The sequence below is a fragment of the Marmota flaviventris genome, chromosome 17 (assembly GCF_047511675.1).
Source record: "Marmota flaviventris isolate mMarFla1 chromosome 17, mMarFla1.hap1, whole genome shotgun sequence".
In the NCBI taxonomy this organism is placed as follows: Eukaryota; Metazoa; Chordata; class Mammalia; order Rodentia; family Sciuridae; genus Marmota; species Marmota flaviventris.
Window position 1 is genome coordinate 61,695,218 of NC_092514.1, and position 15,180 is coordinate 61,710,397.

The following is a 15,180-nucleotide window of genomic DNA, read 5'->3' on the forward strand; positions in this document are numbered from 1 at the left end:
GAAAGTTTGTTTGGAGGAAAATAAAAATCCAATATGTATCACTAGATTTTGCAATAAATATGTGTTGCAATATGATTTTAATTGAAGAAGGAAGATAATTATAGCTTAAGAGCCAACTACTTAATCAACACCACAATCAGAATGTCTGAATGACAAACCTTAGCCCCACACCCAAGAAAAGAGGGTAAACCCAGAAAGTGAGTAAAACAAGTTTCCATTACAAATGTGCTGAAGCCATGTGGGCCACACTGAAACCACACCCTGAAACCAAGGGTGGGGGGACACATATGTTATTCATTCTTAATTATTAAATTTAAATAATTTCTGTGAATTTAGATCTTTTTAAAAAATTAATTCCATGTTGTATTACATTCTGGAAATAGTACTTCCCTGAATATTGATGTAGTTGGGGTAAAACACAGCATGCATTTCTAAAAATAAAACCATTTTTTCCTAGTATTAATGGTCCACTCTATGAGTACAGGACCAAATTCTTTAAATGCATGCTAACTAAGTTTTATCTAAATTGCATCAATATTTTTTTCCAAGTATTAGAAAAAGCAGCTTACATGATACTATAGGTGGAAATCCATCATCTAAGGGACAATTAAGTGAACTGGTAATCCTTTACTTAAAAAATAAAAGATTTCAGAGGACAGATTAAACTTTGTCAAATATCCAAAAGACTCTCCACCAGCAAAATTATATTCCCTGTGGTAGATTTAATTCAATATAAAGACAACTTTTTGATAGTTTGAGCATTTCAAAAATGGAAAGCCTTGTAAGACAATTAGTTTCCCATTTCTAGAAATATATAAGTAGAGAGTGGGGATATTTGAGCTTATTGTTTAGTAAGACAGAAGGACCAACATTTGTGAGTACTTGCTACATTTAAGATACATTGTATGTATTGCCTAAATTGTTAGTCTCAAATTTATGAATTGGATGTCTTTCATGAGGATTAAGAGGGATTACATAATTTACCATACACCCAGTAAGAAGAAGAGTTGGAGTTTGAAATGTGATAATAACCTCTAAGTTCCCTTGTAAAGTGCATTCTGGTTGAAACCATGACAGTGAAGATAATTCCAATGTGGTCATTTCTATTTGTCCAGTCTGGTATTATTTTCTGAAACTTTCGGTCAAAAATGATATTAGCTTCCAAGGTGTTGGGTCCTTTCCAATGTAATTCTGCATTTTTGATGGCTACAATCCATAACAAATCATCTGAGTTAGAAAGGGAAGACAGTTTTAGCTCACATGGCTCCAACTCAAGAAACTAGTCATGGCTTCCTGGATTCATGTTATTAAGAATAATTCTGCAGCAAGTCTGGTTTCAGCAGAAAGATGTCATTATCAAATAGTAATGTCTACCATGAGAGCAGGACAGAAGAATGGCAGCAAAAATGTTCTGTGTGTATTATCAACAAACTACATATTCCCTAAAACTATTTTTCAATTTTTCATCATCAGTTCTTGAGTGATGATGAAAAACCAATTAATTATTTAAAGTAATGCTTACTGATATTATTCCTTAAACCATTAATGGAAGGTATGGGAATACATAATAAAGCAAACAAAAGGCTCTTGACAAAACTAGATTATCAAGAAGATTATCAAATATGTAAATTAATATTACTTTAGAAAACTTGCCATAGTCCAGAAACTGTTCCCCTCAGCTTTGCAGGTCCAGAAACTGAACTGGACCATACCTAGATGGGAGCTGACACTTGAGATTGTGTACAATGACTGTATTCACAATACTGATGTGTAGATTAGAGTGTCAGTTTGGACATATTTTCCCACGTGTCCAAGACCACTTTCCTGGGCACTTGCACTCCTGCACACTCATCACAGTGACTTCTAAAGAGTATATTTTTTTCAGATATATTTTTAATGATACCACATGTCTGTTTTAATAAGTTTCCTATGAAAATTTAAATTACTCATCCAACAGGTGGCCTTACTGGGGTCCTGAGGATACAAAGATAAGTAAGGTACAATCCTTACCTTTGAGGAAGTCATATCTTACAGTGTGGAGGGTGGGGGACAATACACAAATAATCACTAGATAGGATAAAGACCTATGTGTATTGTCAAAATCTTGCTGACTGAGGGTTCAGTTTCTTGGATCTATCACTATTATTTCTAAATCCTCTCTCTCCTTCCAGGTCCCTACCAGGCTATCTTCTTGGCTACCTGAATAGTCTCCTTTTCTTTATTTCCCATGAGGGAACACTTCCTAAGTACTTCTAAGGAGCTCAAAATCTGACTTGCTTCTTTTGACAAGGGTGTTCTCTACCCAACAATCTCGCCTTCACTCCTCACCCTTCTTTTGTCCTATACACCCACTCAATAAGCTGCAGCAACATAAGATACAGATGGCTTCATCTCATCTCCACCCTTTCCTTCCTTAATGACAAATGGCCTAGCTTCTGTGCCCTGAATTGTCCAGAACATTCTTGCTCTCTGATCTCGAAGGATCTTGTGGCAACATCATGGGCGCTTTTTTTTTTACTAGGCTTCATTCTCCATGGTCTTTCTGCAGAATTTGAAACTCAAGGCCTGCAAGAACTTTCTTCTAGAAACCCTGCCAGGTGAATCCCCCATGCTATAATACTGTGATTTCCAGTTTTTCCAGATCACTCTTTATTCACTTTCTTTTTATTCTTTTTTGTTTGTTTTTTATTTAATAAAATTTTATTTACAACTTTCCCTCAAACTACAAGTGCTCTTCAGATTAGCATTAAATTATATTGCACATACATAGTTACAACATTTAGATTTGCTCTGTAACATATAATCACATTAAAAATAAATAACTTGCCATGTAATTCATAGTTTAGGCTGGGCACAATCAGAAGCCACTTGTCAAAAGAAACTAACTTTATTTTTAGAACACACACACACTGCACCACACAGCTCTTCAGGAAAACCCTCAGAGCCCAACTGCCACCATCGGCTTTTCACAAGCCTCTCTCTCCTCCCACAAGCTTCTCTCCACCTCTCACAATCCTCCTGCTCTTGAGGCCGATTGGCTGGGTCACGTGGGCAGAGCCAAAAAGTCCCCCAATGAGCAGCTCCGTGGTCTGAAAGGGCAGGGAAACAGTCCAATGAGCATCACCGCAGAGGAGCCAATCAGCTAGATGTTGCTGGGGCCCAGGAGCCAATCAGCTAGATGTTGCTGGGGCCGCTGTGAGCCAATCATCAGCCGGCAGCTGGATTGCTGGCAGCTGGAAGTTTGCTGGGGCCCCTTCGGCTGTGGCTCTCAACATCTCCCCCTCTCTGTTTAAACAACAAGCATGTGGCTTAGGGACAGTGCCTGTTAGGCAGTCCAATTCAACATATGGTCCTTACCCGTCATCGGATGAACTGACCTCTAGGCGTCAGCCTCCTGTCTTAGGTTGGTACCACTGCAATTGGATCATACCCGTCACTGACTACCGGTCCAGCATACAGCTATACTTGTGGATAGGCCTTTGCACCAGTGGGGGGGTGAGGTTCTTTGCCTCACCTCTGTTGGCCCCCAAATTTTAGACCATCACTAGTAGAGGAGGATGCAAAATGCCATGACATAAAGCCAATTGAGGGCTCCTTTGAAAAATTGTACCACCGGTGACATCATCAGCAAAAATACCCCAACACTACCACAAGTCGCTGCACCAACAGATAGTTCAAAATGCATACAGGTGAGCTCACAATGTGTCCAGGCAAGTTCTGCAAGCAGTTCAGTGATGGCTATTGTAGAAGGTGTAGATTGGTTTTATCTTTGACTTCACCAGCACTGGGATGAAGATAGGAATTCTGGCAATAATGGCTAAAGAAAAAATTATGTAACATTACAGAAGGCACTAAAAGAAAACAATTTTCTTAACAATTTACATTGTCTTCACCGGCACTGGGATGAAGATAGGAATTCTGGCAATAATGGCTAAAGAAAAAATTATGTAACATTACAGAAGGCACTAAAAGAAAACAATTTTCTTAACAATTTACATTATCTTTAAGAGAATTATTAAATATAATGAAAAGGAAAGGTGAAAGTAAACAAACAGATCTGTTAACCTTCTTTTTTGTTTACATATTAAAACAATCCTCAACAGTTGTTTACCCAATATAAATTAAACCATATAAATCACGTGAAAAAAAAAATTTGGATCCATTTTATCATGAGCGCTCATCATATATGATATATGGACATTCAAACATATAACACAAAACACAAGTGTGCACACATAACATAATACATACAACACATAACATTATAGTAAAGGCCTTATAACTTTTTACAGGTGAAATCTCCATTGCAATGTTTAAAAACTCTATAGTCAAAAAATAGAACTGATCAGCAAAACATTAACCTAGGTCTGTATGAGCTCAAAAAACAAAATAGAACTTCATGATATGGCAAAGGGCAATAATAAAATAGATATTGAAAAAAGCATCCTGGTTCTGTTGCAGATGTAAGAATAGCCAAACTGGAGTTTTGGATATCAGTTGTTATGGATTTGAGCCAAATCATCTTCTTTTTGGTCTGTAGAAATCGCTTTAGTTAATCTTTCTGGAATCCAAATCGGCTGCTGTTCTCCCTGTGGAAACACATAAACAGACCCCCGACTCCAGACAATCACTGGGTCAGGACCTTGGTTAATCTCTCTGGAATCCAAATCGGCTGCTGTTCTCCCTGTGGAAACACACAAACAGACCCCCGACTCCAGACAATTACTGGGTCAGGACCTTTCCATTGTCCTGTTAGAATATCCTTCCAAAGTACCTTGGGCTTATGTACATTTTTTGGACACATATGCCTTTCCGCAGCACTAAGTCCTGATGAATCCAAATTTAAAAAGTTTAGAGTAAAAAGGGTTATTTTAAGTTTATCTTTGGGGAATATATACCCCTTCCCAATTCCTTCTTTTTGCTTTAATAAGTACATTTTAATAGTTTGATGAGCTCTTTCAACTATGCCTTGTCCCTGTGGATTGTATGGGATTCCTGTTATATGAGTAATGCCAAATGTTGAGCAAAATTGTTTAAAAGAGGTAGAAGTATAACCAGGGGCATTATCTGTTTTTAACTGTTTTGGAACACCCACAGTGGCAAAATTTTGTAAGCAGTGAGCTATAACATCTTTAGTTTTTTCTCCGGCATGAAGGGAGCCCATCAAAAATCCAGAAGAAGTATCAACTGTAACATGCAAATATTTTAATTTTCCAAATTCTGGCAAGTGTGTGACGTCCATCTGCCAAATATGGTTAGGTATCAATCCTCTAGGATTGACTCCAAGATTAACTTGTGGTAAAAAGGTCACACAATTTTGACATTGTTTTATTATTTGTCTAGCTTGTTCCTTAGTTATTTTAAAACGCTTTTGTAAAGTATTAGCATTGACATGGAACATTTTATGAAAATTTATAGCTTCTTCTAGTGTAGAGAAAATATGTATGTCATGTGTAGTTTTATCTGCTAAATCATTGCCCAAACTAAGGGCTCCAGGCAATCCTGTATGTGCCCTGATATGTCCTATAAAGAATGGATCTTTTCTGTCCCAGATTAGACTTTGTATAGTGGAAAGCAAAGAGAAAACAGTAGAAGAAGGGGAAATCCTACCAGCATCTTCAAGAGATACTATAGCATTAACTACATACTGACTATCAGAAAATAAATTAAATACAGAATCTTTAAACATCACAAAAGCTTGTAAAACTGCATTAAGCTCTACCTTTTGAGCTGATTGTTTGGGTACTAAAAATGTAAAAGTTTGATCAGGGGTAACTACTGCTGCTGTACCATTATTTGACCCATCAGTGAATATATTTGGAGCATTCATGATAGGTGTTTTTCTTGTCATTTTTGGAAAAATTACAGGATGCAATGCCCAAAAAGACAATAAAGGATTAGATGGTAAGTGGTTATCAAATGAAACATTAGATTTGCACATGATTATTGCCCAAGTATTTAACTCATTAGCTAACTCATCAATTTGATTCATAGTATATGGAGTAATAATTTTATTGGGAGAAATTCCAAACACTCCCTTTGCTGCTTTTATTCCTTTGAGTATTAATTGTCCTACAGCCTCAGGATACCTAGTAAGAATAGTGTTAGGAGAATAAGATAAATGTATCCATAATAATGGACCTTCTTGCCAAAATACTCCTGTAGGAATATTTTTTGTTGGTAGTACAATAAATAATAAAGGCAAACTTATATCAATTCTATCCAAATGCATATTTTCCATATATGTTTCAATGATTTTTAATGCCTTTCTTGCTTCAGGCGTTAACATTCGGGGTGAGTTTGGATCTGATGGACCTTTTAGGATATCAAATAAAGGTCCCAACTCTCCTGTTGGTATACCTAAATAAGGCCTTATCCAATTTATGTCTCCTAATAACTTTTGAAAGTCATTAAGTGATTTGAGTTGATCTACTCGTATTTGAATTTTTGGTGGACGGACCATGGTTGAGGATAATAGAACTCCTAAATAATTAATTGGAAAATTTAATTGTACTTTATCTATTGCTATCTCTAGATTATAATTTTTTAATAAGTTTGTAAGTGTGGCATAACATTCTAGCAATGTGTTTTTATCTTTGTGTGCTAATAATACATCATCCATATAGTGAAATATTTGTAGTTCAGAATTTTGATTTCTAAGTGGCTGGATTGCTTTGTTAACATAAATTTGACACATAGTTGGGCTGTTAGCCATCCCTTGAGGGAGTACTTTCCATTCATATCTCTGATCAGGACCTTCATGATTCAGTGCAGGGATAGTAAATGCAAAACGTGGACTATCCTCAGGATGAATTGGAATTGAAAAAAAACAATCTTTAATATCTATAACTAAAACATACCAGGTTTTTGGCAAAGCAGACAACTGAGGAATCCCTGATTGAGCAGGTCCCATAATAACCATCTCATTATTAATGGCTCTTAAATCTTGCAATAATCTCCATTTACCAGATTTCTTTTTGATGACAAAAATGGGAGTATTATGGGGAGATACAGAAGGTTGTATATGTCCTTCTGCTAATTGTTGTTTGACCAGGTCATGGGCTGCTTGTATCTTTTCTTTAGTCAGGGGCCACTGAGGAACCCACACTGGTCTTTCTGATTTCCAAGTAATTTTTATTGTCTCAGTGGCCCTTTCTGAAAATCCAACCCATGTCTGTCTGTTCCTTGATCTATTTGTATTGGTGCTGCTATACCTTGTTCTTGTTTTTCTAATCTTTTTCCTTTCCTAAAACCTTGTCTAGTCATAATAGTGGGTGCATTTTGGTTGATGTTATTTGTTAATGTCAAACCTAATTGATCTAGGACATCTCGTCCCCATAAATTTACGGGAAGATGATCCAATACATATGGCTGTATAGTTCCTTCACATCCTTCAGGATCCTTCCAATCTAATACCATTGCACTTCTATGGGGATTAGTCGCCACTCCTAGGCCTCGAAGCGTTTGAGTGGCTTGTTGTAATGGCCAATGTTTTGGCCATTCTTGACGAGAGATGATGCTAAGGTCTGCACCTGTATCCAGTAGCCCATTAAATTCATGTCCTTGAATATTTAGTTTTAGCATGGGGCGAGAATCTAAATTTAAAGAAAGCATAGCCCAATCTACACCTGTGGAACCTAATCCCTTGGAACCTCTTTCTACAGTACGACTGGAAAATTTATCATGTAGGCTGGGTATTATTAGTAACTGTGCTATTCTATCTCCTGGTGAAATTACTGATATACCCTTTGGAGAACTGGCTATAATTTTTATTTCACCTTCATAATCGGGATCAATTACCCCAGGACTTATCATAAGTCCTTTTAGAGTAGAAGAGCTGCGTCCCAATAATAAGCCTACTGTTCCTTTGGGAAGAGGTCCTTTCACCCCTGTGGGAATGATTTGAACTCCCATCTCTGGAGTTAGTACTGCTCTGGCGGAAGCGCAGATGTCCAACCCTGCGCTCCCTCTGGTTTGTCTGATGAGGGATCTGATGGACAATGTGTCCTGGGCACTACCCTGATGGGGTTGCTGGGTTCCTCCAGTGCTCCGTATATTTGTGGTTTTGGGCCCCGGAGCATTGGGCCCCCTTGTCCATTTTTTGGCAATGGAGCCTGATGCCTTTCTCCACGATATCGTGGATAAACACCTGGTCCTTGTTCGTTTTTTGATAATGGAGTACCCTCTATGGTGGTTTGAGAACGGCATTCATTAGCCCAATGTCTCCCTCTACGGCATCGTGGGCAAATACCTGGTATTCTACTCCTTGGATACCTAGTTTTGTTAAACCCTCCTCCAATGGGGCAATTCCTTTTAAAATGTCCTGTTTGTTCACAATTGTAGCATGTTCTTGGCCTGGCATCTAAAGCCTGTTTTACTGCAGCTGCCACAATTTGCCCTTGTTCATTAATGTCTCTGGCATCTAAAGCCTGTTTTACTGCAGCTGCCACGACTTGCTCTTGTTCATTAATGTCTCTACATAATTTAATATATGTGTTTAAATCTTCATGTTTCCATGGTCTAATGATATCTCTGCACCAACGATTCGCTTGCTCATAAGCCAGGTGTTTTAGTAATGGCATTGCTTGTTCTGTATTCCCAAAAACTCTGGTAGCTGTTTGAATAAGCCTATCTACAAATTCAGCATAAGGTTCATTAGCTCCTTGTATTACCTTAGATAATTGACCTTGTAAACCTCCATGTCCTTGTAAAGTCTTCCATGCCTTAATTGCATCTGCAGCAATTTGTGCGTATACGCCAGGATCATATGCAATTTGTTGCTGCTGATCCTCATAAGGTCCCTTTCCTAACAACATATCTAGATTTCTCTGAGGATAACCAGCTGCTGCATTTCGCCTAGCCGTCTCCTTGCAAAATTCCTCATTGGCAACCTTCCATAACAGGTATTGTCCTCCATTTAGCACAGCTTTACACATATTAGCCCAATCTGCTGGCGTCATGTTCAAGTTGTTAATGGATTCGACCAAGCTTACAGTGAAGGGTGCTTGAGGACCATAGGTTGTTACAGCCTCTTTTAGCTGCTTCACTGTTTTGAAATTTAAAACTTGGTAAAATCGCTGCCCTCCTGCCTCAAATACAGGGCATGTTAATATTTGAGATCTTGTCTCAGGATCCCAACTATCAACTGCGGGGGTTGGGGACCTCCCAGCATATGGAGGTGGCCTTGTTAGTTGGACACTTACGTCCTCTGGTGATAGAAAGGTGTTAGTAGCAGTCTCCTGTAGAGGTGGTGCTGTTGGTTGGACACTTACACCCTCTGGTGATAGAAAGGTGTTAGTAGCAATCTCCTGTTGTAACTTTCCCCCTGATGGCTTTTTCTGTTTTACACTTTCTTTCTCTGTCTGACTAACTTGAGAGGCCTTCTCTTTTACTTGAATCTTTTCCTCTGTCTGACTAACTTGAGAGACCTTCTTTTTTACTTGAATCTTTTCCTCTGTCTGACTAACTTGAGAGACCTTCTCTTTTACTTGAATCATTATGTCTTCTCCTTCCTCTACCATTGTCTGAACTGAAGGCTTTGGACTAAGCAAACAAGATATGAACGTCCACAATGGCAATGTGCCAACTGGCAGAGTCCCTGGGCTTTTCTTTTCTATTCTTTTTAAATCTTCACCATGATGGTTCCATTGTGATATATTTAACAACTCCTCCTTAAAAAGCCATGGGCTACATTTTTGTATTGTATCAACGTATGCCCTGACTGCTATTGATTTTACTGGGATGCCTCCTTCCTCTAACAATTTACTTAACACTCTTTCAGTTTGTTTTTTACTAATTTCTGATCCCGTATTTCTACTATAATACAACCCAACAAGATGACGCCAAACAAAACCGAGACAGAATGAAATAAAAAGGGAACAACAAAAAGTCATTATAGCCTTTCTATCCTCCTGACATGTGCATCCGTCCTTTCTCCCTATCTGTTCCTCAGACGTAAATAGTTTTTCCTCAGATGTGAGCGGTTTTTCTTCCGTCTCACTCATCTCCAGGGACAGGCAACTTAAAACAAAAGTGAAACAAAATAACAAAAGAAGAATCTTAAAATGGCTACCCATCCTCTCGCCCTGCCCTCAGGGGCGAGCAGTTCACTTACCCTCAGTCGCTCCCCGTGCGAGCCACCAGATGCCGCAGTCTGGCTGGGCACAATCAGAAGCCACTTGTCAAAAGAAACTAACTTTATTTTTAGAACACACACACACTGCACCACACAGCTCTTCAGGAAAACCCTCAGAGCCCAACTGCCACCATCGGCTTTTCACAAGCCTCTCTCTCCTCCCACAAGCTTCTCTCCACCTCTCACAATCCTCCTGCTCTTGAGGCCGATTGGCTGGGTCACGTGGGCAGAGCCAAAAAGTCCCCCAATGAGCAGCTCCGTGGTCTGAAAGGGCAGGGAAACAGTCCAATGAGCATCACCGCAGAGGAGCCAATCAGCTAGATGTTGCTGGGGCCCAGGAGCCAATCAGCTAGATGTTGCTGGGGCCGCTGTGAGCCAATCATCAGCCGGCAGCTGGATTGCTGGCAGCTGGAAGTTTGCTGGGGCCCCTTCGGCTGTGGCTCTCAACACCCCATGCTATAATACTGTGATTTCCAGTTTTTCCAGATCACTCTTTATTCACTTTCTTTTTATTCTTTTTTGTTTGTTTTTTATTTAATAAAATTTTATTTACAACTTTCCCTCAAACTACAAGTGCTCTTCAGATTAGCATTAAATTATATTGCACATACATAGTTACAACATTTAGATTTGCTCTGTAACATATAATCACATTAAAAATAAATAACTTGCCATGTAATTCATAGTTTAATTGGCTCTTAAATAGTTTCTCTGGGGGGGGAATAAAATTTTTGTGTTCTTTAAGAAACTGATAAATATAATGAACTGCTATGTATTCATTTAAATTCTAAGGAAACCCAAAGATGAAGATTTCTTGTTTTTTCTAAAAATGTAATACAAGAATGCACTGATCCACAACATATAGTGATAGAATGGAATAGTATAGACAGATGCAATCTTCTAAGTGTACAGTTGTAGGATATTCCAGGTGGGGGGAAAAAAACCTGATACTAGTAATTGTTTAAAGAAAAAAAACTGAAGTCAACAAAAATGTTGAAAAACAAAATTATACACTCTTAAGAAAAAACAACACAAAAAACAAAACCTATAGAACTGAAAAACATTTATTTTACTATCTTAAAAAGCAAACTAGAGAAGCTGATAGGCAGAGGGAACTAAATGGAATTAAATGCCTCTTAAATTGAGGCATCTCTACACAAAAACGGAGACAGTATAATGAACTGACCTCAGAAGGGAAATGAGTAAAACAAAATTTCACAAAAGTCTTAATGATACCTTACTGCACAGAGTATCAAAGTTACAGTCTGTATTTTTCTCGTTAGGTTCATAGTAAATGATCAAGCTTCTGTTTAATGCATGCTTTTTGTATGTCTTCTCTGTAGCAACATATGCTATATAGGCAATATACATACACACGCATTTTACCATGAGAATTACAGTTCTCATAGTGACTTGGTTTTTAACCTATATTTATATACATTTTATTTCCATTACAAAACAATTAACTTTCTAGTGATTCATTTTAATTAACATATTACATAAAACAATTGATTTAAATGATTCGTTTTAGTAATACAACATAATGGGTCAAACAGTTTAAGCATAATAGGGTAGCATGGCACTTTTAAAATTAATTTACCACAGTAGGAAAGTTTTTAATTTTTAAAATGTAAGCAAGATGAGACTACATAGTTATGAACAGTGAAATAAATAATTGAGGTAATTTTTCATCAGTGGCCATTCATTATTTTACTTTTAGGAACCTGGAAGAAATTGTCATCATTGAGTTTTACATATTCTGGTAAATCTAAATGCTTCTTAGCTTCTTCAATATCACCTTGAATTGTTGAAATAAGTGACTCTAAAGAATCAAAGTTCCTTTCTGGTCTGAGGTAGCCAACAATGGCCACATTGAGGACTCCCCCATAGAAGGCCCCTTGGAAGGTATGGATATTATTTCCATGGACTTTTTCATGGTCTTGTAGTATGGGTATCATTCTATTCCCACCACCATCTATCTGTCTTATGGACATCTCCACTTCCAGCACTGCCAACACTGCTTCAACCATTATAAATGCCAGCAGATATCTGTGTCACCTACCCTGGTAGGTATCTTCCAGACACCTGGAAGATTATCTACTACTTATTCCAGAAAATTAGCTGTGGGGAGGCCCAGATGCTTGGAGCCACAGCTGAAACCTCTCACCACCTGGCCCCAGCAGAAGTCTGGCAGGTTTCTCATGAGGTCATCATCTAGGGACACCAGGTGCATCCCAGTGTATGTGTCCCATGGAGCAGCTGTGGATGCTGTGCCTGGAGCCCTGGACCAGCAGATGGACAGGGCAGGAGCTCTGTGGGCTACATGGGCACACCATGCACTGTGGGGGTCCCTCACACAGCTGATCAACAGAAGCTACATGACAACTCAGGAAGTGTGTCTCCCCTTATTCACTTTCTTTTTTGAGTACTTTCTCTCTTTGAGTGTTTCCTCACCATTCGATCTGAACCCTCTACTCTCTCCTTTATAAAAGTCAGGTGGTCTAAAGGCTTCAACTACCACCTCAACATGGATAATCTTTGGATAAGCTCTCTCCTAAATTATTACACCAATTTCCATGTTTCCTTTAATGTGCATAAATTATCATATTATATAATCTATAAAGACTGAAAAATATATGTAATTTTAGTTAGTACCTTTGAGAGAATTCAACTATAGTCCCAAAGGATAACAGTACTCATAGGATCTTTTCAGAATAAATAGCCAAATTGAAAAGCAACTTTGTAGTTTTGGTCCTCTTGACATTTTTGACACTGTTGACCATTCCATCTAAAAATTTTCTTCTCCCTTGGCTCGCTTCAAACTTCTATCTCATGGATCTTTGTTACCTGTCAAGCTCTTTTGCTTCTCATTAAATACTACAGTTTGTCAAGATTTTATCATTGGTCCTCATCTCTACCCACTCTTCCTGGGAAACATTGTGCAATCCATGCTTTCTCTTTGCTAGTAACTTGCAAAACCAGCCATAGTTTCTCTCATGGATTCCAGACCCACACTGCCCATGGAATATCTACATCTGAATGTAGATGCCCCATCCCCAGGCTCCCCTATCCTGAAGTTATTCTTCTCTATAATACCTGTTTCTCCTTTTCATCCATCTATTAGTTAATGGAATTCCTCTAAGACCAAAACTAGAAATGTTTTGTCATCTTAGATTCCCCCACTATCAACCTGCAACCAGCCAACAGTCAAATGCCACCATTTCTATCTTCTATCTTTCTCTTCTTACCACACCACTCTGACATTCTGTTTCTTCCCCAACTCTCAGACACTTGCAAATCCTCCTATCTCATCTCCCTGACTCTAGGTCTCCTAAAATCCAAGTAGTACATGTCAGCAAAGTTAACTTTCTAAAAATTAAGGTCACTTTTATCTCCTATTTAGCAGCCTTCAATGGTCCACTTTATGAGTATAGGACCAAATTCCTTAGAATGGCACTAAAAGACCTTCCCACTGTAGCCCCAACTTATTTTCCAGTCTTATCTCTTGGCATCCATTCACATATGGTTTATGCCAAACCAAACTTCTCCCAGTTTTCAAATATATCATGTATGTTTTCATCTCCTTTATACATGCTGGTCTATCTAGTGTTTTTTCCCATGCAATAAATTCTCACTCATTCTTTAAGATACCATTCAAATGGCATCTCCTTGAGTCATCTAGAAACTAGTTTCTCCTTGCTGGCACTTCATAAGGTCTTTTCCTTATATAAATCTGCATTATCAAATTCTTCCACCTCTCTTATAATTATGTGTCTTGTCCCCTACACTCCACCCCATAAGATATGGCTTCATTAAGGGTAAGAACCATATCTTACTTATCTTTGCATCTATGGAGCACTTTACCAATAAAATGTGTTGCATATAATATGTTCTCAGTAAATGGCTATTGTACAAAAATGGAAAAATCGGAGCCAAGATACTGCCCCCTCCCTTTAGGAAACAATGGGGAAAGACTGGAGAAAACAAAGAGTCCTCTTTTCTTCTGTCTTGCTACAACATACCTTATAGGTTAGCTGTGTTCATCAAAATAGTACAAAATTTTCAGTGCCCCAAATTCCACTTAGATAAGAGGTGCATTTTTAATGTAAATAGCTTCAGTGAATACTTCTCCAGTCCTTCCCATCTTTGTCAGTAAGTCAAACCTTACAGTGAATTAGACTAACCAGATGGCAGTCTTATTACCTGTTCTCACAGCAGGCTAAAATTTTCAATAGGGAAGGAGGAGAAAATAGGGAAATGGAGACTGTCAAGGGAGGACAAACAATGTAGGATGTGGTTCTAGAGTACCAGAGAGCAACTTCAGAGCATAGAACTGCTTAGGGGAGATGGGAAGAGGTGCTGCAGGGAGGAAGAACAGTAAAAGAAATATTCAAATTCAATGATGGAAACTTTGGTAGGTGCCAATTCCTCTACTCCTCCCCAGAGATGGGGGAAACACCTTCTCTCACACTCAGCAGGAGCAGCCCCACCTCTACACATGGGTTGGCCCTTCAGGAGAAGAGCTCATCGTTCATTGTTACTTAACTCCTGTTAACTCATGTAACCTCATTAATTTTCCACCTACTCCTCCCATTATCTTTCTTTTCATCTGATGAGGTGAAGAGAGGGGTGAGCTGGTTTCTGTAGTCCTAAAATGTCAGGCTGCCATAGAGGATCTTATCTATTACCTGATCCCACCTAAGACATTCTCTCTACTCCTACCTTAACTGCAGCCATGAGCAGGCTCTCTGAGAAAAGGACTGTAAGGAAGACACCCAGAAGGTTTCCAAACAAAAATATAACATGCATCCAGGAGTGTTTCCTGCCTTGTGAAACCTGCACCAATTCACCTTAAAGAAACTGAAGCAAAAGGCTATCCCTGAGGAGGCCATACCACCAGCACTTCCAAGAATATAATTCAGCATCTGTACTTCTAAACCACTGTTCCTCCAGACTTTCTTATTCTGTCATGTAACATCCACAGCCCAGTTGTGCTTGAGCAGTGGAGTAGGTTGCTGAGAGACCAAAAAATAAAATACTGAAGA

At 38.6% G+C, this 15,180-nt stretch overlaps 1 pseudogene; it reads right to left on the bottom strand.

Annotated features, from left to right (window-relative positions):
• Positions 1–11,192: 11,192 nt before the first annotated feature.
• Positions 11,193–14,421, bottom strand: LOC139702314 (riboflavin kinase-like; annotated as a pseudogene).
• Between the last annotated feature and the right edge of the window lie 759 nt (positions 14,422–15,180).